The sequence below is a fragment of the Chiroxiphia lanceolata genome, chromosome 6 (assembly GCF_009829145.1).
Source record: "Chiroxiphia lanceolata isolate bChiLan1 chromosome 6, bChiLan1.pri, whole genome shotgun sequence".
Classification (NCBI taxonomy): domain Eukaryota; kingdom Metazoa; phylum Chordata; class Aves; order Passeriformes; family Pipridae; genus Chiroxiphia; species Chiroxiphia lanceolata.
In genome coordinates, this window is record NC_045642.1 from 35607162 (window position 1) to 35634534 (window position 27373).

Here is a 27373-nt window from a genome sequence, read left to right on the forward strand (position 1 = left end):
AGCTGGTCACATTGAGAAATGAAGAGGTAGTAATTTTTTCATAAGGTATTTGTTTATTAAATTCAAAAACTTATGTTTATTTGAGACCAAAAACCTTCACAGAACATTTATTTGGACGATTAGTGATTTCTCTGGTCATAGAATTCAAAGTGTTTTAATGTCACTAACTTATTAAACCATTGATTAACATCTGTTTTCAAACTACAAAAAAATAAATGAGTGAAGAATTCTTAAATATTGGAGATTTTCTCAGCTATTATTTGTTTTATTTCACTGCATTTTTTAAAAACTTTTTAAACATCTTTAGAACGCAAATGTCTTTTAAAAGTAAGATTAGATATGTATTTCAACAGTTAGGGATATGCTTAAGATCACCCTCAACAACAGGCACACCAACCACTTGCCCTAAAAACTCTTTTCTCAGTTCCTGGAAACTACTCAAACCAAAGCTAGAAGCTATGCTTAGCATGTGGGTTAGATGCTGACCCTCTCCTGTGTGTTCTTGCAGTGCCTCTAGAAGTCATTCAACCACTGTTTTTAGTCTTCCAGTTGACCATTTCCACCATATATTCCTGTTTTGATTTCCAGCACTCTCATGGCCTATTTCTTCTCTCTACTGTATGAAAGTGAAAACAAAGCAAATTCCCTGAAGGCTACACTGGATGTTAAGGAAACACAATATGAACAAAGTAACAAGGATTCAGGAGTTATGGCATAAGCACTAAGTGGCTTATGGCCTAGCTCTCATCCCTATCTTAGAGGTCTCTGCCCTATTACCAGATCTGAAGGGCAATCGTGATGCATTCTCTAATGTACTGTTTTAAAGAGAAATGCAGTCATGCATTCCTTCTCATGATATAAGGATCTAAACTTCCTGGATAGATGGAAACTACTGCATGGTCTAGGTAGGTGGCTGCTATGGATTGGGATCCTAGACTATGTGGTCAATGTGAGCTAATGAACACTGGACCCATTCTGTTGACTTTCATTAAAGTTACATTGGGTTACATGAAAAATCCAACATGAGAAGCCACTATTAAATGAAATGATACTAAACATCTTAGTCCTATCCACTCAAAAGTGTGGAATTATAGCAAAGAAGTTAGTCAGACAGTCACTTATGAAATGAATGACTCCACTATTTATTATTGTTGAACAAGCACTCACAAAACTAAATCTTCTAGGGTTCTAGCCCAGAGTTTATTTTTATTGACGTGAAGTGTCAGGTGTGAAGATGTTTTGATTAAAGCTGAACACAGACAAACAACTGTTAGCTTGTGTAGTAATAGAGTAAGATATTGACTACTTTCAGAAATCTCTGGCTATTTTTTAAATACAACATAATAATTACGAGAGAGAAAGAACTGAATGCTGATTTCAATCACTTCACAATACAACTTAGTGCCTGTCTCTAAGGATTTCCAAGTACGTATGTGTATATCTATCAATCTATCTATCTATCTATCTATCTATCTATCTATCTATCTATCTACCTCGTGTATATATATTTTTAAAAAAGGTCAGATGATAAAGCATAAAGGAAGAAATATGTGAGAAACAAAATTAATATCATGCAAGATTTATTACCAGATCTTTCTTCATTCTACTTTCCATAACAAATTTGCATACATGAGGGAAACAAGAAAAGGAAGAAAGAAAAAGCATGAGTAAGTAAGAAGGGGAAGAATATAGGTCAAAAAAATGACAAAGATTCCAATTACTGTTATTAGTAGTGTCACTAATAACCCACTGCAGCCATGGAATCTTAGTATGTTCCCACATCCCATGACAAGTAACTGTGTACACTCAGATAAGCTGTTCCTGTTTTCTAAATTATGTAACCAAAACTTGTCTTCTATTGTTTTCTTTGTATGAAGATATATAGCCAATCTGTAAAACTACTTACACTTTTAAAATTGTTTTATATTACCTCAGATTCAATATGGGATTTCTTATATACTGTGTTATTTTAAGGAACTTCAAAGAACATGATTAAGGGTTGGCTATACTATAACACTTGGTAGCAATTTAGCATTTATTCTGATGGGTAATTTCAGGGATTCTTTTCACTCAATGATCAGTTATACAGGACCATGGAGAGTTTCCACTAGAGTAGCAAAATTAAAGGAACATAAAATCAAATATACCTATGAGGAATTATTTAGATCCAAAAAGTTACATCTTTTAATTTTAAAAAGCTTTATAAGCTAAACAAGCTTCGGAATATTTTGTGGGTTTTTTCATGTTACAATAAAAATAGGGGTAGAACTGAGACTTTTGAATGCAGTTTTAGATTTACGTATGTAAGAAAGTGAACACCTATACTAGCATATGCATCAGCTACCCCTTTCAATGACTACAGGCATTCTGCTTAAAAGAAACCAAAACAACAAAACCCACTGTAGCATTAAAAAAAAAAAAAATCAAAAGCAGAGGTGAAAATTGGCACCATATTCTCTCACTGAGTTGTTATATGATCTTTGGAGAGGAACGTTCCTAAGTTTCTTGAACCTCTACTTCGTTTCCCTCACACTGTAAAATATACCAAATTCTGGTTATATTAAAATCTCTGCAACAACTGTACTTAATCCCATGAAATTAATTTAATTAAATTATTCTGCCTGAAGATAAACACGCACTAAAAGTGTATAAGGATTGAGGCATATGATGGTTGTAGGGTCATACCATAAAGAAATGCAGAACATTCCATAGAAAATTTTTATGGATAGACGGCATTAGTGATGTCTCTGGTGTAGAAACAAATGCATCATCCAATGTAAATTAATGTTTCAGAGGGAACAGCTGTGAATGGCTTCAGCTCAGTTTTGGGAAACAAAGCACCTTGAGCAGTTAAGCACCACTAAACTTTCATATGCAATATGCACAACACTAAGCTTCCCTTGAAATAATTACCTAAATACATATCCTTGAATATTTTAAAACATAAAATGTTCACGTAGCTGTCTATGTTTAGCTATGTCACTTAATTGCAATTTATCATTGGCATTATTTTCAAGTTCTGAAATTAAGGGAGTGTACATATCTCCAAGTAGAGAAAAAAGAAGTCTAATCACATTTTGTCAAAATAAATTGACTATTCAAAAGTTTTTGAAAGTCACTAACATTTCTTTTCTAGATACTGTGCCAAAATAATCATGCCAAATTATGAAACTGATGTTTCAATTTAAAGCGTTTTGCTGAATCAGGTTACAAATAAGAGATTTTTTTAAAACATTTGTTTGCATTCCTTACAAGATTCAATTTCTAATGCTTCTGAGATTTTTAAGCCCTTGCTGTCTCAGAACAAAAAAGAGTTAATATTTTCAAAATATGTGGACCCTCACCTTTCTTCACAACAGCTGCTAGGAGCTGGATTCAGTCAACTAAGCTCCTAGAAGAGGGAATGTGCTTACTGCTATGGCAATCTATGTTCACCTTTACTTTGTATTTTTCAGACTAATCTAGAATACTACATCTGGATTTGGGGCCCTTTCAATATAAGAGATTAATAAACTGCTGTTTGTTCAGTAGGGGACTACCAAGGGGGTCAGGGAGCTGGAGTTCTTGTTCTATGAGAAGAGGCTGAGGGAATTTACTTGTTCAGCTCAAAGAGACAGCTCTGGCAGGGAGCTAATAGCAGCCTATCATCAAGACAGAACCAGTTAAAATAGGAGAGGTTCAAAGTGAGTCTAATAGAAATTTTTTTTTCCACCATGAAGCAGATAAACAGGTTACTGAGTGAGGTTGTGATATCTTTATTCTCATAAGTTTTCAAGATCATATTGGCCAAAGCTCTCAGTAAACTGAAGGTACCTTACATCTAATCCAGCTTTGAGAGACCTTCATGGAACTTAGTGCCATGGTCTAGTAACCACAGCAATGTTGGATCAAGGATTGGACTTGATGATCTTGGAGGTCTTTTCCAATCCAGTTTATTCTATTATTCTATGATTGTAAGTCTCTTCCAGCCTGAAGGGCCTTACAGTGTTAGGGTTCTACAGTGCCTCATTACTTCATTAGTTTAACTCTTTCTTACTTATTTCACTTCATAGATTTTATTTTTTGCTAGTGTTGCATTTATCAATATTAAATTTGAGAGGAGAAAAAGGGAAAGTAATGGAAAAACAAATTTATTTCAAGATCAAAAAAGAGACAATGAAGTCTAATAAAGATATAAGGTAGGTCTTCAGAAGTTAATCAAAATTTACTTATTGTGGTCACTGGTAAGTAAAAGTAGGAGTTTGCTACTAGAAAATACTTTTTTCAAAGGACAACTTTAAATCAAATCCAATACTACTATGTAAAACCGCCAGGATTTTAGGTAGTTTTTCTTGTTTATCTATCATAAACTCAATATATGCAGTTGCTTGCCAACGTGGAAATGTAGAGACCTAGCAATAACAAGGTACTGTGATTATTACTAACAAACTTTTTGTTCTGATCCTGTAAGTTTCCTGCCATGGTATTCAAATGTATCTAACAAAATGCAGCCAGTTCTAGTAACAGGTTCATCATACTGCAATTATTTTCCCTCTAAATAATTAGCTTGGTCCTTTTCCTTCTTTCTTTCCTTTTTCTTTCCTTTTTCTTTCTTTCTTTCTTTCTTTCTTTCTTTCTTTCTTTCTTTCTTTCTTTCTTTCTTTTTTCTTTATTTATTTCTTTCTTTCTTTCTTTCTTTCTTTCTTTCTTTCTTTCTTTTTCTTTTTCTTTCTTTCTTTCTTTCTTTCTTTCTCTTTTTCTTTCTTTCTTTCTTTCTTTCTTTTTCTTTCTTTCTTTCTTTCTTTCTTTCTTTCTTTCTTTCTTTCTTTCTTTCTTTCTTTCTTTCTTTCTTTCTTTCTTTCTTTCTTTCTTTCCTGTCTTTCTTACTTCCTTACTTTCTTTCTTTTCTCTTTCTTTCTTTCTTTCTTTCTCCCTTTTTTCCCTTTCTTTCTTTCTTTCTTTCTTTCTTTCTTTCTTTCTTTTTCTTTCTTTCTTTCTTTCTTTTTCTTTCTTTCTTTCTTTCTTTCTTTCTTTCTTTCTTTCTTTCTTTCTTTCTTTCTTTCTTTCTTTCTTTCTTTCTTTCCTGTCTTTCTTGCTTCCTTGCTTTCTTTCTTTCCTGTCTTTCTTGCTTGCTTCCTTGCTTTCTTTCCTGTCTTTCTTGCTTACTTCCTTGCTTTCTTTCTTTCTTTCTTTCTTTCTTTCTTTCTTTTTCTGGCTGGACCACAATTCTGATTTTGGACTATTTTGTTGTTTTGGAAGTGGAGCACACAAGTAAAAAATCAAACCTTTATTTATTTGGTTGAAAAGACTTAGACAAATATTAATAAATTAGGATAATTTACTGACATGTTAAGGTAATTTAACTAAATTAACTTATCTAACTTTATTACTGACTTAATGTCTCCTTTTGTAAATCAGAACCTTTTTCTACTTTGTAAGGAGAGCACATAGTTAAAACACAGTTCCAAAGCAGAGAGTCGAACCACATTTTAATAATGGGATTATTCACTGCTACTTGCCAACATAATAAGATTTTCAGAAACTGATCCCATGCAAGGAAAATGTAGTTGGGAACTAGGTCGAAAAAAGTGTTCACAGACAATCTCATCAACCATATGCACACTCATGGAAATAATATAGTGGTAAAAAACAAGGGGCTTTTTTAAACACCTTTTTTTTTTTTTTTTTGAGTATGCAATGATTCACTAGATAGAAAAAGCCACTAGGTGGCATTTGTGATTTATTAGGCTGGAATCGCTGTTTAAATATCACATCTAATCTTTGGTTTCAAGACATTTAACATTCCAAGACGTTAAATTCAAGAACCTCCTCCTGTAATTAGATAAATGCACGGAATTTTCACTTCTGCTCTATCATTTGGCAACCCATTTTCTGAAGTTTCCATTCAAACTGTAGACTTCTCAGGCATGTATTCCGTGACCCCACAGCACCAGCTTACATAAGTAATTACTTGTCTACAATTAAGCTGTAAATAATGCAATCACTCCATTCTTGTCCTGTCACTCTAGTCCCAACCACAACAAATAGGGCTAATCACATACTTACTCAAGTGTGTAATTATTTACAGTTAAACTTCTGTCACTTTCACCCTGTTTGGAAACAGTAGAACACAACCTGTAATTAGCAAATGTTGCTGCAGGCACTTTTACTTGGAAATATGCCATGGATTCAGCACCTATGTGAGCAAAGAGGTAAAGCCTTTGATCCAAGATTCTGGCATGGATTCTTCCCCTCAGACTATTCTATTATCAGCCCTCAATAAGGAAGGGAGATCAATGAATTATTATTATGTCAAATAAGCCTCTTGAAAATCACCAGTGCCCTCCTTGTCAGAGACTTTATATGTACTTATGCTTATATGCATGAATACACTTATGTATAAGTATATATACCAATGTATATGTATTAATGTGTGTCTGAAGATGCAAGACTCAATCAGGTATACACCTGATTTGGATTTTCACTGAAATGACAGTAAAAATCTTGGTATTCACAAATCAGATTGATGAATATAGGCCTCAAGCTGTCATTTCTTTCATATGATGTTCTCCAGGTTAGAACCTGACACTGTGAAAAAAAAAATCATTCTTGCTTGAAATACAACCTTTTTCGAAGCATTATATTCAACAAAACACAATTATACTAACAGGTACAGAAACAACTGTATGTAGACATGCCACTAAAAAGACTAGTCATAAAGCAAATGCTTTTAAGTCATGCTCTGGTTTATTGTGCTGAAATCTTCCAACTAAAATTGTTGTCTCATAATAAATCGAGTGCGTCAGACATGTAACATTAAACCGTATGTGCCCTCATTTCATAGTGAGTCAGGTTCTGTCACATGTACTCAGCTGGAGCTATTCCTTACTCTATTCCAAGACTGGTAAAGAACTACTCAGCCTGAACAAGGAGGTAGAATTTGTCCCATGGAGAAGATTGGACAATTAGAAAGAACTCATTTGCCACCTGCCCTTAGCAGTAATTCCCAAAGCAGATGGAATATGAAATTAAAAACAGGACCTGTTTTTTTACTGGCGCACAAACAGATCATTTAGAAGAAAGGTTGGGTAAGAACAGGCACAGAAAACAATTGTCATAACACTTGTTTTCAGTTTATCAAAGATGTTGGACAGTTCATTTTTTCTTTCCCTTGTCCCATTCCCTGTTTCATCCTCAATATGGCTATAGCTCATTCTGTAACTGTTCTCATGGACTAAAGTTGTTTTACATCCAGAAGTCAGAGTGAGTTGACAAAAGATAACAGATTTTAAGTAAGCCTCCTTTGTGGGAAGACACTAGATTAAATCCTTCAATAGATGCACTGACTACTATCAGTGGTGAAACAACTCCCTGTGTAAGATCCTGCATGTTTTGAGTCAAACATAGAAAGGAAAAGTCTGAGGATTTACTGCCTAGTCCTTAGCAATGTCTGGTAAACAGGTTTCAGTAAAATGACTGGGTATCCAATTACCATGGAAACAGTCATACTGGATGGAGTGTGTGCACTTAGCTAATTTGTTAGTTAGTTGCTGTTGAATTACAGTGATATGAAATTGCTGTAGTCTCAAGATACTTTTTTGAAATGGCAGTAGCTGCCTCCCAGTATAATGACTCACTTTAAAAGTCTATATCAGGCAGAACAAAATGCTCAGCAAATGTTTCCAAGTTGACAGATATTCTGTTAGGGACCTATGATTTGCTGTTAATATGATGCAGGGAGAATGCAGGCATGCCGGCCTTTCTTTAGTCTTTTAACTGCCTGCTAAGACCATGACCTTTTGCTGCTGATGGTATACATATGTTGAACATTTGTTTGAACTGTCTGCCCACCACTGATAAACACAACCTACCAGATTACATTATGCAAATGAGTTGCAAGGGAAATAAAATCGAATTTCATATTTTCCTACCTGGTAATGCTTCCCACAGCTTTGTATTTATGACACTTTAAGAAATATGTAACCCTTGGAGGAAAGTGAGTGATCCATATAGTTATTACATATAATTCTTCCACAACACCTGAAAATCTGTCAAACTGTCATTGCAAGCTGCCATCTGAGAAACTACCCTTCAGGGTCTTAATTTGCCTTTCTTTCCCCCTCACACCCCATGAAGATTATTTACAAGACTGCTAACCACATCAGAAATCAGCCCTTGTCAGATTATTCAAGATTTGTAAATTGCATGAGAGGTATAAACTGCAAGATGTGCTGATAAGGACTTGGGTATTTTGGTAATGAACATAGCCAGTTTCTAGTTATCATTTGAGGGCAGTATATGCTTCATCTCTTCTCTTTGATTGGGCAATCAAGGATTTGCTTGCACACTAAGCTCTTTTCCCAGGTAAGATAGCTGCTGATTCCATTCTCTTTCCACAGTGTATTAAATGTATCCTCGTGTCACCAGCAAGAACAGGAAATAAAGTGTATTAGAAATTTTTTCTTTATTATTCTGTATTCTGAATATAAAACAAAAATATGTTTGAGCTGCAAAAAGTCATCAGCTCTGCAAGATATATTAATAAAAAATACATTGTATTAACTAGTTTTTCTTTCTCCATAGCTTAATGTTTCAGGAGAAGGTGATATCAAGCCTTTGTTGACATTTCATTAACAAAAATTTCTCACTATTTCCTCACTGAAATATGAGGGTTTGATTCCTGATGCTCAAAGTGATATTTAACTTTCTTACAAATCAACATGATTTTTATATCTAAAAGCATGTGAAACTGAACTAATGACATCATTATGGTTGCAATCCATCACACTGGAAACCAAGTCTAAGAAATTACGACATGCAATATGCTGAAGGGCTCAACAATGTAAATGTTACACTTCCAAATCTCCAGGGATTTGGAGTGACTTGTTAGAAGCTGTCATGAATTACAGAACTTCTTTCTAAACCCAAAATGCTGTCACAATATTTGAGGTTTTTCAGACTTTTCTATCTTAAAAACTACAGAAACACAGATATAATATATGTCAAAAGATAAGCCTTAATCTGACTGCTGTTTTCTTAGCCCTGACTTTATTGAAAGAATTTACATGATACAGAATATGGATGATATGGATGGTCCTCCACAGCTGAAGCCAAAAAATATTGGATACAGTTTCAGTATCAAGAAAATAAATAATACAATGTGATTAAGATGAAAATTTGGAAATCCCTAGCACTGATGCATTTGTTGAATAACATTTCAAAGTGAAGTTAAAAAGTTAACTGAAATGAAAGCTTTTGGCCTTTTTGTCAGTAGAGGGAAGAACATATTCTGCATTTTATGTGGTGCTCATCCTTTCTAGGAAAGATGAAGTCATTAGTCACAGCTGGGTAAGGTAAATCCACTCAATTTATATTTTTATTAAATATAATAAATTCCATAGCAAAATACATTTTATTCCTTGCAACTATTTTAGGAACCAGACTCCTAATCCTTTACTTACATTACAGATGTGAGTCTACTTCTGCACAATTAAGTTCACCTCATAGATAATCCACAAACTAAGAACTCAGCGCTTGGTAACATCTGGTCTGGTTTCTTGGCTTTTGGCATAAATTTTCTGGAGCTGTAGTTTGAAACTTTTGGAAGCTACCTAATCTGTGACTGAGTCATTGAACTCCAGGTAATACTAAACATCCACATCAGGGATGTGGTTTACAAGGCTTTGAGTCTCATAACTTTTCAATTCCAGCTAACAGTTTGAAAAGTCGTCCAAATTACTTCAGTGAGTCTACTTAAAAAATAAAATTCTTTTCTTGGAAGTAATGATTTCAGATACTGCTTCAGAACCTTAAATGTTGGTCAGTCTAAGGTGATCTCTAGAGAACAGAATCTGGGGGAAAAAAATATGAGCAAAGGGAAGAAGGCAGCAGTTCCAAGTGATTGGATAGGTAGAAAAACATTCTTTGAAGAACTGTATCATGGTAGGCTTTGAAGTACTGAGATTTTCTTATGTAACAGTTGCTGCCTGAGTCTGGAAAAAGGAAGAATGGCAAATCTCAATTTTAAACAAAAAATGGCAGATCTGCTAGTATTTTTATGATACTTCTTTGAAGTTGTTATTGATTGTCACTACTGAATTAACGTAACAACATATGTCAAGACATAAATCAACTTCATGTTGTATGTTTCCCATGGCACAGGACTACACATTTCTTATACCGTATTTACATGGAGTGAATGTACCACTTATTAAAGTTGAACAAATAAAGTATTCATGGATTTATGTTATTTTATTGTACAATTTATGGCTGGCATGTAAACTTTCAATTCCTTTCTCTCTGCTATTCGTTTTTGTACAATTATTCATTCAAATAGGTTCTCCTGAAGTGCAGAAGAAATTAAATGTTCTATCCACATTCATGTTAAATGAATTAATTCTGATTAATGTTACTCAAATGAATATAAAATTAATTAATCACCATTAGAAAGAAACTGAAATGTTTTTACCCTGACTTTTTAAGCTTTAATATGCTACTGGGTCTCATGACATTAGATACAGTTAAGCTCCTAGATGCAAGGATTTGCAAAGTATTGGGAGATGTCTACATCTGTAACTAGGCTTGGGAATTTTGCTCCCATCTCTCTTTGAAAGTGATACTTATTATATGTGCTCTTTTGAGTTCTTAATTTTTTAGACTGGTATGTTTTCTAGTAGATTTTAGCCCCTTTCTTGAGTCAGAGGGCAGAAAGGAATTATATGTCTGCATAAGCTTACATACAATCTGGTATGAATAAAGTAATACAGTGGGCAAGACGAGAGGATGAAGAGAGATGGGAATAACGTGTGCTTCTTCCATAAGTAACATCAAGTTACTGTTCAGTATTATTCATAAAGTGTCTCCACAAGTCTTCTTTCCAATGATCAATTCAAGTTAATGATGTTTCCTAAATTCTTAGCCAAGGTATCTTTGCCTTTTATGGGATAGTAAAAGGTAATTTTCTAACAATTTAAATGTCTGGAGAATGAGTTCCATGATAAATTGCATTTAGCTCTCCATTTATTTCCCTCTAATTTTTTATCACTGCCACCCCCTTGCTATTCTTTGACATCTCACTACTAGGTAACGTTGCACTGAAAATACAGAATCATAGTATCACAACATAAAACAGCCAGGGAGGGACCTTAAGTATGTCCTGCCAAAGTCGAAACAATCATGAGGTCAGATCAAGTTCCTCAGCACTTTATACAGTCAGGTCTTGAAAACCTTTAAGACTGGACACTTCACAACTGCTATGGGCATTCTGCTACACTGTTTGACAGTCCTGATGAAGAAAAATATTTCCCTTATATCCACTTGTTCCCCTGCCACAAACCAGTATGAAGAGACTGACTCAGGCTTCATGACTTCTCACAGGTATCGCCAGGCTCCTGTTATGTGCTACCTTCCCTTTTCTGGGTTGAACAAACCTAGTTCCTCCTCCTATATTTTGATCAATTTACCCTTCTTCAGTTACTACTGTTGGCCATTAAGCTCATTGCCTCCAGGAAAACTGGGTGAATGTCTCCAAGCATGGATTCCATTTTGGAGAACAAAGACAGTGTGTGGCTGGGTATGAACCTGTGCAACAGTTTTCCTAGTCCTATTCTGCGGATGTTCTCATCAGCATTCTGCTGATGATCTAGATTGAGTTACCTCTAAACACCAAAGTACAGGTATTTACAAGTGAGCGATAGGGAAGTCAGTACCTATGCATTACCATATTTTTGAACACAAAAAGACAGTTCCTTCCTTCAGAAGTCCTTGAAAGAAAATATAATAGCTATTGGTAGGTGTGTGAGCAGCAGCTGCATTGAATTTTGCAACAGATGCATGAGAGGGAAAGGCCATGTCTGATGGAGGTTTTACTGGACCCTTTAATGGAATGTTTGACTACCTGTTTTCTATTGGTAATCTTTCCATCTCTTCTTATCCATTTCAAATGTTCTGGAAGGAAAAGTGTGAATCTGTCCTACCAGAAAAGATCAGTCTTTGAATTCCAAGCTACGATGAAATAACTAATGCCTTGACCCCAGATTCAGATTTTTGTTTTGACTGTTCTCAACTTAATATTTCAGTCTGTGAACCAGAATTTTATTGCAAATTGCTTTATAGAACTACAGAGTTAAAGTGTAATGTAAACTTACAGAGTGAGGTAAAATTGTCACTTCAGGATGTGAAAGACGAATAACTGAAAAAAATAGCTGTATTATGATCATAAGAAAATTGCTTATTTTGAAAGCAAGATGAAGAGGAGAGCATTAATACCAGAAAAACTGAAATTTCCATGATCTGATCTGTGATAATATCACAATAGTGACATCACACTAAGTTTGTCCTTTGCATACATAGTTTAAATAAGGATCTCTGGCGTGCTAGGCCTTGCTTACCACAAAATAAGTGAGGTAAACTACTTTGAAGGTCAGTTCTAGTATCTACTTAAACATTTTGGCATCTAAGAATGTCCCAAAAGAACAGAAGATGCTTTCAACATGTTAACTGCTCTATATAACATCATCATCATGAGAAACAGTTGAATACCAATTTATCTGCAGCTTTCCTGAAAGGTTTATAGCACAGTGAGTGGTAATCACATTAGCTGCCTTTATCACTTGGACTGTACATTACATTAACATAATACAATTTTATAGCTTTAAGAAATATTAAACTGAAATGAAGGCAAGCAGTGCTTCACTAATGGATTTACATCATCTCTTATCCCCGCTCAGCTACAATGTCTATAATCAGAGAGAATATTATTTGCACTTCTTTAGAAAGAGCTGTTCATTTCAAACATTGTATTAGTCTGCTAAAGAGTTGCCATCTAATTGGTTTGTTGAGAGATGCAGAAACTTCTTTTGTCCTTAATCCTGATTTAAATTTGTTATAATTTTTTACTCTTATATATATGCATAACAGAAAGACACATGCATACACATACTTGTGTGAGAGATTTAGAGACAGAATTTACAGAATTTATCTTAACCACTGAAATTTGGTTAAGATAAATAAATAATTTTCCTTGGATCTTTTAAAAGTCTCTGATTTTCCTCTAGATATCTCAAGTAGCTTTGGTTTGTCTGGCAGGGAACATCAATAAGTGAAATAAACAGCAAAAGGAATCTAATTAATCTTCTCATCCAAATCATCTCCGTGAATTAAGGGAAAAGAGCACAGCACACAAGAACAACTGTTCCTGTTCTAAAGAGATTTTGAATGAGTAATAACAGAAGCGTGTTTTCCTTGTTTCTACACTATGACAGAAGCATGAAACTTGAAAATGAGAACCAAAAGAATCACTAAAATAATCTTCATATGCTTAATCCCATTATCAATATAATTTTTTTGCCAATCACAGTAGAAATAATTACTAGTAATTGCTGTACAAATAGCTCACAAGAATGCTTATATCTCTTGTCATCATTCCTCAATAGTCCACTGTTTGTTTCAGCACTATCAGTGTTTCCAAGCCTTCATTTACAGTTGTATTCATCCTCCTTGTTTGCTAAAGATCGGATCCAGAGCTCATTAGCTCTGGTTAAAATAGACAAGAAATATAGAGTCTGTTCTAAGTCTCTTGCCTCCTTTCATCATTTTCAGCATTTTGTGCTGTTCTTTTGGAACTCAGGAGTCAATTGCAATCACAAATCCTGATTATTCAGGCCAGGCATTTCCATATTGACTTAAGACTTGGGACAAGAGTCTGACACTAAAAGAGTTGCTCACACTGAATGTCCATGCCAGATATCCTTAGAAGTCAGAGTATGTTGTTTGTGAGAAGTATGTGTAGGAGTGGCCTCAAAGTCCTTGTGTAATTCAGATGAATATTGTTTTTTTCCGCTAGCATGTGTTATGCTTTCCTGTGACTGGCTTCCAGGAAACAAATGAGAATTAGACTTTTTAAGTATTACATATTTTATTTTTTCCTGTGTAATTTGCTGCTCTGAGGCGCTTTTCTTTTATAAATTATTTGTATTTATAACCAATTTGTATTTTCTCAAGTTAAAAAAGATATGCAGTGGAATTATGCTAAGAAAGGAAGAAAGGAGACAAAATTTTCTAGTTTTTTCACCCGTTTAAGTTGTTCATGACAACGGTATTGCTCATTCATGCAATTTAACCTGTTCTGGAGAATTGGCAAATGGGAATCAACCACACAAGGGTATATTTATTGAGAGGCTGATAATCCTGTCAATTTTGTGGTTGTTCTAAAGGCTCCACCTCAATTTCCAAAAAGTTAGAGTCACACAAAAATTTAGAGGTGAGTTGGCAACCCTACTGGAATTAACAAGTTTACTTCCTTGTTCAGAGTTTAATATTTCTTCTCTTTTAACAGAAACATATAACTTACTTGTCTCTTCACCACAGGATTAATGGCTTCCTTGCTTGTATGTTTGACTGATGGCATTCAAAGGTGTCAAATTATTTAAGGTCTTGTGCTGAACCTTTTCCTACTGAAGTAAAAATTATTCAACATCTGTCAAGCATGCACCTGTGTTTGTTATTTTTTCCTATATGTGTTTGACTGGGATTTTACACTCAGCTACTGCATCTTACCAACATCCTTCCAGTGTTAGAGTTTATTTATTATAGTGAGAGAAAAATAACTGTTTTGAGAAAGCCTCTTAAAAGTAGTGCATGGTTATATAAAATTCTCATCATCCCTGTAGATGAACCTGTGAAGCACATATACTTAGTTGAATTTCAAGTCTTTATATATATATATACACACCTTTATATAATATATAAATGTTTTATATATATATACAGCATTTCCTATATGTATTCAACATTATTATGTGCTTCTTTTCTTTTTGTGCATAAAGAAAACCCATGGTCTTGAGGCTAAAATTTAACCTAAAAGTCAACATCAATTTATTGTTAGTTCCAGTTCAGATATTGACTCCAGTGAGTGTGTTGCAGTATTCCTGTACCTCAGATTACCTAAGCAGGAAATAGGGTCAAAAGGTCGTTAAATTTGTATCTTGGAACTTGTTATCTTCAGCATATAGGCAAGAGGTACATGCATTATTATCAACACTGGAATAAATCCACTAGCTTCTTAGATGAAAAGTATATTGGGATATCTCTAACTCAGTGACTGGTGAAAAAGGGGCACATTTCTTGAAGAATCTCTGCCTGGACTTTTTCATGAAAATGTGTGGTTAAATGTTGCAACATCTATAACTTCCTACTTCCTAATGCCAGAAGTCAGCAGCTGGAAGCTGTGATTCACAGAAGACAAAGCCTCTGACCTGCTGCAATGGACTGCCTGCTCCCCTTTGATCTCTAGAAGGGAGACCTGTGGTGTGGCACTGAATAGTTTGATAGTTAATATATTTGCTCTTTGAAAACCAATTTGGACATTAAAAGAATTTTTCATGTAACAAATTTCATTTATCTGCCTAACACAGTAAGCTTTGATTTAGGCAATCAAGATTTTCTTTATATTTAATTGTGTATACTGTTTTTCATTCAGTCAATGAGTCGTCAGCTTTTCACGTATTTTTAAAGCCTCACAAATAGATGGTCTGGAGTGCTGTTAATTGTCAATTAAATTTTCTGAGAGTGGATTGTAAAAATTTCAGATGAACCCAATTAGAAAGAATGCAGCTTCCCTCTGCACCTCTAGGCTCAATTATTTTAAAGTATATGACAGCACAGGAAAATAACCAAACTTTTCCTGTTGATTATAAATGTGCTTCTTAAATGAGATGCTAAAAAGTAAAAAATGCATAATTCAAAAGTGAAATTAATATAAATACATTATACTTTGGTTTTGTTTTTTTTACTCTCTGCATGGGCAAATGCTATTTTACAAAAGTGATCACCTTGTATATTTGTAGACCTTTTTTATCTGGGATATTTTTGGTTTAGAAATTCTTCTACTACTGCATGCTTGCTATAAATGCTGCACTTCTAATAGCCAGTTATATTCATGATAGTATAAATTCGAATGTTTATTTTGCTAGTGGAATACTCAGATCGTAGTAACCTGCAAAATTTCCACTATCCCTTCATGTCTTCTTATTTACCTCACTTGATCAATAACTCTCCACAACAACATAAATGTACGTGATGTTTCAGAGAACCATACTGACCTGAGTCTATTATCTCAGTACATTATGCTGCTGAAACAAGACAGTGGAAGTAATTTCAAGACAAACTTAACAAAGAGTTTGTAAATATTCTGGCCTAAAAAAGAAAGATTTTCTGAAGAAAGGCTTTCAAAGCGATGAAGGATATGCAGTGATCAGGATTTTTGCCTTTGGCAGGAGGCATGAGAGAGATATCTATTCAAGGCTGGATTAGATCACTGTTTTGTCTGAAGGCCAAAGAAATTGACAACTTTGGATAGAACTGAATCCCTCCAACCACTGAGTTTATTTCCTTGTTTGGAAAACACTGAATGTTACTTTCAATGGCCTTGACTGAAACAGAAACCATCTTATACCTGCGTTTCAGCCCTGCTAGCTGTAATGAAAGGCCATTCAAGTACCACTCAGACAGGTGAAAACATTTCAGTGTTCAGACTAGGTGTATTCATGAGCAGGTTACAATCCTTTATTCTTTAGTTTAATATTCTTTGTCTCTTTACATCTTCTGTTTAATTCACTTTTGTATCTACAAGTAACATTCTTCTCTTAGGACTTTCTATTCCTTTGGTTACCCCAGTAGTACTCACCTTTACTCATGCAGATTGATTTTTTTTTTACTTTTTAATATGACTGATCAGAGTAGTATACCATATTCCAGAGAAGTAGTGTGCAGAGTCATACTAATATTTCAGGTTTTCTGCTGGAAGCATATTTCCCTGCATATTCTAGAAACACACTTACCTTTTTCTCAGCTGGTTTCTACTTGGGGCATCTTCTGATCCACTTATAAGGGTAACTTCTTGTTAATTCACTTCTGGCTGATGATCTTCCAGTTTATGACAAATTCTTGGTTTAACTTTTACTGTGCACCATTGAGGATACTGTATTTACATTTAATCTTATTTCCATTACTCCACTCCCCATAGTCATTTATTTCTTGCATGTTTCAGGAAGCAGGTTAGGGCTAGGATTTATCAGTCTCCTTTGCAGTTCTGATGACATCTTTTCCTTTCTAGATCTGCATCAGATTTATGTTTTATTGAAAATCATAAGCCTATATTATCTGTCTTGTATTCTATTCCCAAGGGTCTGCCTCTTATAAGCTTCCCACTCTCTTCTTCACTCTCTCTTTTTTTAATTTTTTTTTCCATTTAGATTCTTTTGCATTAAACTTAACAGTTTTATTGCTAGAGAAACTTAACATTTGCTAACTATAAGGATTTGGATCAGCTTTCAGCTTGATGTTTGTACTTGTCTGTGCACAACAGACTTCTGCTTATGATAGGTATATACATGTGTAAGTAAAATATACACAGGTATCTTCCCCACAAATGCCAGGGCAGTGGAAAGGATTCAAAGGGTTTATTTCAGAGGTACAGACATTAAAACTTACAAGCTTCTCGGCACTGCAAGACAGCACTGGGCCTCAGAGGGAAAGGCAAACCTATTCTCTCCCAGGCTTTATCATTCCTGGCCCCTTCGACACTCTCCAGGGCCACAGAGACCCTGTAGCATTTCTGTGTTATCTTTCTCCTCTCACATATCATAAAAAGAAGTTGAGAACTTCTCTTGGTATGCAGGGGTGGGAAGAAAGCATTGAAACTGCCTTTGAGGAAGAGTTACCTTTTAGATAGAAAGCCTTCCTAAGCAAAAACCCTGTCTCTTCGCAACAAAATCTTCCAGGAAAAATGGATATCCTATCCTCACAGCGTGACAAAAGAAATATTTAACAAAAATATGTTTCAAACGCATGCAAAATCCCCTCAGCATTAAAAACAGAGCATTGTCTAAACTATGCACAGTACACTTGCCTCATTCTGAACAAACATTTTTACACAAAATATTTCAGCACAACAAGGAGACATCTTAATAGATATGTCAACCTTGAGATGCTGGATATTTTAATGTTTACTGCCTATATTCATAATATCAAGGAAAATAGTCTTTTGTGGACTGGTGGTTGATCTCAGCTTTGAATTCCAGTTTATGATGAGAAAAATATTTGAGTTTTTATTGTATTTTAAAACCTTTAAAAAGTGGTGGTGATTTAGATAGATAACTTATCTGTGAGTATGGTTATTTGCATCACTTTATTGTGCTACTAAAACATACTTGCTCTTCTTTGAAAAGGCTGTACAATATCCACTGTGGCACAACATTTGTAACAATGTTTAGAAGGGACATCTAATCTCAGTGTGGAGTACCATGTTACAAGGAAATGACAAATTAAATCCAACTGCTGTGGAACTGTAGATCAGAATTAGGACTTCTACTCACAGAAAAGTGAATCCTAATACATGTGGACTAGAGTCTCTCATGTCTCTGCTTTAAACATTACTTTATATGTACTTTGCCTTTCAGTAGTGAGCTCAAACCCATACAAATATTTAACCACTTAAACATACACTTTACTGATAATTAGTACTGAACCTGTTTAAATTCTGAAAACACATATTTAATACTTTCTGAGACCAAAACTTTGGTAATTTTTGAAGGTGCCTGTGTTTTGTTTATTTTAATTTTCAGATTTGTAGACATCTAGACTTTTTATTTTGGCCAAGAGTTGCTCAGGTGTCCACATTTTTGCATTTAGCTCTACACTCCAGGAGCTTGTTTTCTCTCTTATGTGTAACTCCTATCGTCTGAGTTGTATCTTTCCTTATCTTACATACAGAACTCCATTGAAAATTGCATTGTGAAATATATGTCTATTTCCACCTAAAAAGAGAGCAGAAAATGAAATTAAATTTATTCCTTATTTTATAAATTAATATCTAATGGACTCAGCTAAGCTGTAAAAGGTCTATGTTCTGTTCCATACTGAGCTTTTTTTTTTAAAGTAATTATGTTAGTCATCAAACTAAAGCAAAAGCTACAACTGAAAGGTATTCTAAATTTCTTTTGAAGTTGCTCTACTTTGCACAGTATAATTAAATGCATACTAGGTCAAAGGAGAAAAGATAGAGTAAGTAAAGCAACCACTAGGGAGAGAAGTAAGAACTGAATTTTAGTGTCATTGAGCACCTTACATAACAACTTTAAACACTAAATACAGCAAGGTAGTTTCTATTCTAGAATGACCTATTGTGGTACTTAGTGATATTTGCTTAGGAAGTGGAAGAAGTTTCAAATCTCAGCAGGCACTGAAACGGGTGTTGTAACCCCTATGCTACTGCATAAGAAACTTGGAGCCTCAGAAAGTAGGTGATATATTTCTTGAGACCTCTATGGGACAAGATCAGGACAAGTGAATAGCTTCTAGAAGTAGCTGGAATTGTGACACATGTCCATTCAGGGCCTAAAGTGAGGCAACTGGACATCAAGAGACTGAAAATATGCTCTTCCATTTGGGCTCTCTTTCCGGCTAACCTAAACATGCCCCTGATCTTTATGCTGGTTTCTGCAGAATTCTTCCTGAAATACCCAAATTTGTACTCTAAGTAGAAACTAGATACTTAACTTCAGGCTGTCAAAGTCACCAAAACAGCTATATTTTAGTGTAGAAGACAACTAAAGTATCAGAGGACTCTTCTTCCTTTGTATCATGAGGTTCAAATTATGCTGGTAATCTGTATATCACACAAATTTCTTTATAGAAACAGTTAATAATGCAAGCTTCTAAAGATATTTGAGTTGTATTTAGTTAGTTCTACTTCGTTCCCTCTCTTTCTCCCATAAATGGCCACCTGTGTACTGGAATACTGCCTCTAAAGTGGTTAAGATTAACTGAAGTTTATGTTTCCTTTTGAAAGGAAAAAATTTAAAAAACCTCAAGAAAATCAACCAACAACAAAAAACTCACACCAAACAAAAAAATTCACAAAATATTCAGGTAATATTTTAGAGCTACAAAGTCCAACATGGACTATGGTATACACGTCTTTTCTGCACTAAGCAAAACTGACAAACACCTCTACTATATTATTATTGAGATAAAGAACATTTGATCTACAGAAGATACTAATGTATTATTATAATTACTGCAATTTTTTATCAAGAATAATTTAGTTTCCTTGTAAATTTGAGTTTCTGTCACACATTTACAAAGTCAACTTTTTAAATTTTGGTTAAAACAATAAGAAAGTCCAATATTAAATATTACATTATTTTAGATGGATATTTTATCTTTATACTTCAAATTCTATTTTTGCTACTGAATTTCAATTATTAATCCTAACATAATGATTGTAATGAAATGCCTGCAGCTCATAAAATTTATATATTTCAAAATGTATACAAAAAAAAGATAATATAACTACAGAGATAATGAACTACAACACTAAGAGGTGAAATCTTCCCTAGGTAGGAAAATGGTATCATTAAAATTTTTATCTCAATGTGTAACAGAAGAAAAGACTACTGTGCTGTTTGGAAGGGTTATAAGTCAAGTAGTAATAAAGAATGAAAGTTTATACTTTATTCATCAGAAACTACATCAATCAGATTAGCCCAATAAATGTGTGAATCCAATATAAGACTGAAAATAAACTGAAAATAGATTGGTGAGTTAAATACTGCATTATATTTTAAGAGGAAAATGCCACTTCAGGCACACAACACAAACCCTGAGCAAAATCTTGGTTTTCCTAAAAGATTTATTTGAGAACAAAACTAACAACTTTAGCAATATTTAATAGTTCAAACCCCTGAGTCTTTCTGTCAATGACAAGCAATGAAGTAATGTTTTAAGTGTGCCAAATTTATATAAAAAAGCAAACCTCTTTATTAGAAACTGTATTTTCTGCTGACTTTCACAGGTGGTTAAACTAATTAAAATTAATCTGAACGTGAGCATGACGATTTTTTGCTGATTCTTTGCTTCATGATACCAAGTGGTGGAGAGGGTAGACAGGCAAAGAACCTAGGTGCTGTAAACAGAAGGGACACGGCAAACAACAAAACAAGGATGAAGTGGGATCACCAGAAACACAAGGATGTAAGTAAGGAAGTACTTGCCCCACAGTCTTATGAGGGAACCTCTTATTCCCTTCATGGAAAATCAGCACACTTGAATGTACGTACACTAGTACAGGCTGTGGCCTGAAGAACAAACAGGAGGAATTAGAAGTCTGTATGCAGTTACAGGACTATGACTTCACTGAAATAATGGAGATGTGGTGAGACAACTCACACAACTAGAGTGCTGCAAAAGAGAAACCCAGGCCCCTTAAGAATCACATGTTGGCAACGCCCTACAAGTGAGAGACAAGCTGGAATGCATGGAGCTCCACCTTGTGACGAGTGATGAGCTGAGAGCTGCTGTGTTGGGATCTGGTGGGCAGATGAACACGGTCATTCCTAATAGGAAAGAGTAGTTGAGGTCTTTGTCATGCAGTGGGAAGAAGCCTCAAATTCCCAGTCCCTGGTTCTCACACCTGTCACCCTGGCATCTGCTAGAAAGACAACATAAGTCAAAAGCAAACTAGGAGGTTTCTGGAGTGCATTGACAACAGCTTCCTGACACAGGTGGTCCAGTTAATTAACAAGGAGAGTGGACATGATAATGACAAGCAGGGAAGAAGTGGTCAGGGATGTGGAAGTCATCATGTGGGCTGCATTAACCAGGAATAGGGGAGTTCAGGATCCTGAGAGACTGGAGTAGGGCAAAAGCAGGATCATCACCCTGGACATCAGAAGCACAGGTTTTGGCTTGTTCCTTCTGATCAGCAGAGACAAATGTGAAGTCTGCACTTAGGGAGGAATAACCTCATGTAACAGTGCCTGCTGGGGCCAACTGGCTGAAAAGGAGCTTTGTAGAAAAAGACCTCCATGAAAACAAGATAAGCAGGAGCCAGCTATATGCCCTCATGACAAAGTAGGCCAAGATATCCTTGGCTTTATTAGCAGTTTTGCCATCAAGAGAGGTGATCCTTCCCCACTTCTCATCTGTGGCCAGTGCTCGACTACTCAGTACCAGAGAGAAATTGAGCTGCTGGAGAGAGTCCAATGAAGGGTCATAGAGGTGAATACGGGCCTGGAGCACCTTTCAGAGACAGACTGAGAGAGCTGGTGTGGTTCAGCCTGGAGGAGGGTTGGAGGGGGCACCTCAGAAATGTCTATAAACACCTGAAGGGAGGGCATAAATAAGAACCAGCTCTTCTCAGTGGGGCTCAGTTACAGGACAAGAGACACCAGGTACAAACTGCAACACAAGAGGTTGTCTAAACATCAGGAAACACTTATTTACTGTGAGAGTAAGTGAGCACAGGTATAGGCTGCCTAGTGAGTTTGTGGAGCTTCCTTCCTTGGAAACATTCAAAGTCATCCAGGCATGGTCCTTGACAATTGAATGTAGGTGACTGCTTGATCAGGGATTTGGAACAAGATGACCTCCAGAGCTTTCTTCTCTCCTCAAACATTATGTGAGCTTGTGAGAGAGGTTCTTGAAAGAATCCCATAGGACATGATCCTAGAGACAAGGGTGAGAGCTGATTAATATTCAAGGATCACCTATTCCAAGCTCAATAATCCCAACAAGTAGGAAAACAAGTAAAAGTGTTAGGATGCTTGCATGGATGAGTAGGAGCTCCTGGTTGATGTCAAAAGATAAAAAGGATGCTTGAAAGATGGGGTAAGGAAAGCCAAAGACCAACTGCACTTTAATCTGGCAAGGGATGTGAAGGGCAACAAGAAATGATTACGTAAGTACATAAACAGAAAAAGGAAGACTAGGAAACAAAATGTGTGTGTGTGATGAATGGGGCAGAGGTTCTGTGACAACGAATGCAAAAAAGGCTTAGCTGCTCGATGCCTTTATCTCAGTCTTACAGGTAAGATCAGAAATCCCAAATCCATGAGACCACATGAAATGTCTAGAGCAAGGCAGACTTTCCCTCCCAGTGGAGGAGGATCAGTAAACCAGAGAAAGTGCATGTAGTGCACCTACATTGATAAGGAATCTGGACAATGCCTTTGCAGGGCCACTTTAAATTATTTTAGAAAGGTCATGGGAACTGGGAAATGTTCCTAAAAGACAGAAGAAGAACAATTATGACTCCAATCTTCAAGCAGAAGGATCTAGAAAATTACAAGCAGGTCAGCTTCACCTCAATCCCTGGGAAGGTCGTGGAGTAATTAATCCTGAAAGCCATTTTCAGACACACCATAGAATCAGAGAAGGGCAAAGGACCACAGTGGGTCATCTGGTCCAAGCTCCCTGCTCAAAAAGGGTCATCCTAGAGCACATTACACAGGATTCAATGTAATCCAGACAGTTCTTGAATATCTCCAGTTAGGGAGACTCTACAACTTCTCTGGGCAATCTATTACAATGCATGGTCACTCACAGAATAAAGAAGTTCTTCCTCAAATTCAGGTAGAACTTCCTGTGCATCAGTTTCTATCAGTTTCAGCCTCATTCTATTGCTTGGCACCACCAAGAAGAGCCTGGCTCCACCCTCCCACCCTCCACTCTCCTCCTTTTCTGTGGGGGAAAAGAAAGTGATTGGGGAAGTCATCACGGCTCTATGAAGGAGCAAATATGTTTGTCCAATCTGATAAACTCCTACTGTGACATGACTACTAGCTTGATACTTGAGGGGAGAGGAGTGGATTCTGTTTAACTTGACTTTAGCAAAGTCAAGTTTGACTTTTGACACTCTCACCCATAATATCCTCAAAGGAAAGTTAATAAAGTGTGGATAAGTCATCTGTGAGACGGATTGAAAACTGAACAGCTGGGCCCAAAAGAGTTGTGATCAGTGGTATAAAGTCCATTTGGAAGTCAGTCACTAACAGCATACCCCAGGGATCAAATACTGGCACTAGTACTATTTAACATCATTAATGACCTGGCTGATGGGGAAGGGCTTATCCTGATTGGGTTTGCTATATTCCTGGAGGAATGGCTATAATATACTAGATGTACGTGCTACCATTCAGAGGGCCATCAACAGACTGAAGAATTGAGCAAACAGGAATCTCATTAATTCAGCAAAGGCATTGTGCTTTAATTGACCCTGCTCGAACAGTGGGATTGCACTAGATGTTCTCAAGAGTTCCCTTCCAACCTCAACAAATATGTAATTCTGTGATTCAGTACTTGATGAGGTACATTCTGCATTTATTTTCACTGATGTTGATAGGTTATCATTAAGTGTCTGACCTCTCAGAGGCATGCAGTGAGCAAGTGCCTGTGAGGGCTATGTACTGTGCTGTATTTAGAAGGGATCATATCATTGGTAAATAATCTTTGAAAAGGGCTGTAAAAAATCAACTGTAAAAGACTTTGAAAGAGCTCACTAGAAAGGACAACTAATTATGGCTCAAGAAAATCATGCTACATAATTTCTAAGGTGCTATTACAAAGCTCATCAGAGTAATTTCCTTCACATCCATTAGCTTGGATTAGGCCCCTTTTGAATAGAAAACAAGAAGTGACTAAAATGCACAAATAAAGAAACATTTAAAAAATACCACAGATAGTGAAGGTCTACCTCATATAACTTTTTTTGGACAAAATAAAGAATGAAATCACATTATCAGGAATATTGTAATTACAGAATAGTTATGGAACTTCTCTTGGATATGGTGAAGATATTTTTACCTCTTTTACAAGTGGAAAACTAATGAATAAACAATGAATAAACAATCTCTCCTCAATAAAAATTCCTGCCATGTGTGCTGCAGCTTGTTACCTCACTTGTGATGCTAATGTTTTCTGAGAGTAAACTGTGCACTGAAACAATCCATGTCAAAAAAAAGCTTTTCTTATCTACTGTGTTTGAATTTTTTGTTAAGAAATTTTTTAATATTTCCAGTCATTTTGGAAATGATTCTTTTAAACAGCTTTACTGTAAGATGGGACAGGTTATAAACTTCAGATGAGAAGAGGGAGGACTAGGTGCCTTAGGAAGAGGAACTTTAATTTGGCTTTTTCATCAAAACCAGAATAGTGAAAGACCAGCCTAAAGGCTGGATTTGTGAAGAGTGTCTGAAGATGTAGATGATGTCTAGTGTGATCTCAAAGGCATTAAACGTAATAAGTTTAATGATGTTTCCAAAAACAAAGAGCATGCTTCAACCATTTCAAACTAGATCCTAAGACTCTGAAAAGTGGCTGACAGAAAACCCAACACTTTTGTTCTTGGGTATAAACATGAGCCAGCAAAGATGTTTCCTTATGTTAACTCTGAAACTTGTGACTTGTGTCTATCCTAGCTGACCCTTTACACATGGGAGAGACATAAGGTTATATGTGGTTATGGAGATATTTAGAACCTTACAATCATAGGCAAATGTCCAGAAATTGCATGTGCACAATGGAAAATATTCTGAGAAGACAGGCTTTATATTATTTGGATTAAGTTTGTATTCTTATTTTCCCAAATGCATGCATGTAGCTCTGAAGGATTTTCTGGTATTTGTCTGGGACCCAAAGGTTATCAGTTCACATACATAACTTAATGGGAGTTTGCTCTGTTTGGTGCTTGGGAATTATTATACATGCAAATAATGAAACAGATAATTTCTTCTTTTTTCCATCATTGAACCTGCATTCACTTTTAATTGTTTAGTGAGAACATCTGTTAACTTTCCTTTGTATTATCAAGTTGTCAATGAGAGAACAAGCTATAAAATTTGAAGGAATTAAATGAAAATGACAAGGAAAGTTTAGATCAGGTATCATGAAAAATGACTGACTAAAAGACTTGAGGGAAAACTTCCCAGGGGAAGTCATAAGGGGTGTTAATCTAGAGATGTGCAAAATTCAATTGAAAAAAATTAGTTATCAGCAAGTGTGCATTAGGGAATGAGCCTGCATTAGGCAGGCTACTAGATTTACAGCAAGGCACTACTGTTGCCTTGAAATATGCTCCTGACCATAGAGTCTAAGGTTTAGAGAATGTAGTGGGATAGCAATGTTCATAGTAATCTCTTATATAAAAAACATATATGCACATATCCATGAAATGGACAAGAGGACTACTTCATTAGTAGTGAAATTAAGAGTTTAGGTCCATATTTTTTTGAATATCTTAATCACTAGTAGGCTTCCTCTTGGTGGGAAAATATTTTTTCAAAGCACAAATTTTAAAAAAATTGTGATCATGGAGAGGATGGGAGAGGTGAAAGAATTTTGTTGTCTTGTGGTTCTGAAGATGGAAGCTAGCAGAGGTTTAGCTTTTCAAGGAATGATATTTCTTGAATGACAACATTGCCTCTGTTACTGTTGTGGCACACCTTCAGTGAAATCTCCTGGTGACTGTCTGACGATCCTTGCAGTTTGATATTCATTCAGCCTCCTCAAGGATGAGGGGGAAAAGAGTGAATTCAACCCTTTTACTTTCTGGATAAATGCGTCAGATGCTAGCCAGTATTTATAACAGGAAACACATCTCCTCTTCAGACTATCCAAGTGGTTGGTAGCAGAAATTTCTAAGGTGTTCAGACTCGGAATTCATAATAGCAGCTTTGGGCTGATATGGTTCAAAAGAAAGCAGGGCAGCATCCAAAGACAACTGGATTTCTAGGGCTTTATAAAACTCTAGGAACTCTTGTTTTGCTTTGTTATCAAAGCTTAAGAAGCTCTATTTTTTTTAAAGGTTCTTAGACCCATTACACCTAGCCTAAGCCACAGGCAATGTCCTGGTCTTCAACTTCTCTAAACTCTTTTATGATAACCTATTTCAAAACTTGTCTCTGAATATATCATATTTTCAATAGAGCCATGAAAACATTTAAATTGTTCTATCATTAAAAGAGTTATTTACAAGTCCAAAAGACCTCAAATATTAGGTCACTTTTGAAAACTCTTGAATTTCACAATAAGATATTTTTCTCTCAAAGAGTGAAAGACTAAACCAGTTTATACGGCCTTTTAGCATACTTTTTCATGTCTTTGTATTCCTCGAAGTCCTCATGAATTTGAAGGTTTATAATTCATTTTAATCAAAATTGGCATAACCTAAAGTAGTGGAAATAGTGAGAGGCACAACAGGCTACTAATTTAACTGGATAGGTCAAACTTAGATGTGTTTGGTAATTCCTAAGGTCCAAGAACAAACAAAGAAAAGAAAGAGAAGTCTCCATTCCATGTTCTGAAATCCAAGCTTCAAGTTAGCTCCCAGTTAGCCTAGTAAAGAAAAATTGTCAGAGGCAGTTACCAAATAGAATCCTATCATATGATGGATAAAAATTCAGCAGCCTAGAAGGTCCAGGGAAGAAGATCTTTATTTTAGCAACTGGGCACATTATATATAATACTACTGAGCATAAAATGGCTGTGAAAACTGACTGAATTCTTCTAAAATCAGGCAAGTTATTTTTTCACATTACTGCACTCCAATATGCTTCAT